General features: G+C 53.1%; 1 long non-coding RNA gene across 11 annotated transcripts in view; it reads right to left on the bottom strand.

The window, feature by feature from the left end:
* LOC108445768 overlaps positions 1–918 on the bottom strand; it is a 36,872-nt gene that overhangs the window by 28,055 nt on the left and 7,899 nt on the right. For 9 of the 11 annotated variants that reach the window (XR_001860735.1, XR_001860731.1, XR_001860736.1 and 6 more), the window contains one exon: positions 319–447. This is a non-coding gene — a long non-coding RNA (uncharacterized LOC108445768). Of the gene's footprint in view, positions 1–318; positions 448–720; positions 896–918 lie in introns of all 11 variants that reach the window. The other 2 variants (XR_001860739.1, XR_001860738.1) reach the window with 2 other exon arrangements.

The raw sequence follows: 918 nt of genomic DNA on the forward strand, positions 1-918 counted from the left end.
CCGTAAAGCACAGCCACCGCCCCGCCGTGCCCGCCACACTGCCGTAAAGGAGGGCCGCCGTGTCGCTGCTCCCGTCCGGAGCCCGGCGCCCTCCCTCCTGCCGTGATTCCAAAGCGCCTCGAGTGGACTCTGTGCACCTGGATAGAGTCCTCAGGAAAAGCGAATTGCGCATTTCACGTAAAACAGAGCTGCCTCCGGTCCCCTTCTGTCCAGCCCAATTCCTGCCACAGTTCTTGCCTCTTTTGATCTAGTCCTTGTTTCCCAACTCCGCCTTCCCGAGGCTTCTCTAAACTGCCTCCGTTACTCACGGGGACTCACCTGGGACAGGAGAGCCTGGATGTGCCCCTGAGTTCGGATGCTGAGTTGCCACCCCAGTTTTAATCACACTTTGCATTCCCTCGGGATTCCTGCGGCACAGATCCGTTTTTCTTTGCATCCCAATTACCTCTTAAAGCACAAAAAAAAAAAAAAAAAAAAAAAAAAATCTCCCTAAGAGACATTATCCTATTTTTCCTGCCTCCTACAAAATAACATAGACTGTAAAACCGTGTCGTATTCCCCATTTCCTGGCCATTTTCCTCGTCATTAATTCCTAATGAGGCCACCAGGCATTGCTGGATCGTGCCAAATATCCCCCAATTCTCCAAGACTGTCACCAACTGTGCAAACACAATACTGGGGGGGAATCCGTGGCAATGTAGCCGAGACATCACCCCAGACCTGGCAGCGTGGTCCCAGGGGGTCCCAGTTCCCATTTTAGGGGGCACAGAAGGGGGTTCCAGAGGAGATTTGGAGATTCCTGACGCGTGTCCCCTCAGCGTAACAGGCAGGTACGAGCCACGCCCCCGTCTCTGTGGATTTTGATTACTTTATAACGAGGAGTCATTGAAAAGCACTGGGGAGAAAGACACGGGGAAC

Source organism: Corvus brachyrhynchos, unplaced genomic scaffold, assembly GCF_000691975.1.
Source record: "Corvus brachyrhynchos isolate BGI_N302 unplaced genomic scaffold, ASM69197v1 scaffold523, whole genome shotgun sequence".
Lineage (NCBI taxonomy): Eukaryota > Metazoa > Chordata > Aves > Passeriformes > Corvidae > Corvus > Corvus brachyrhynchos.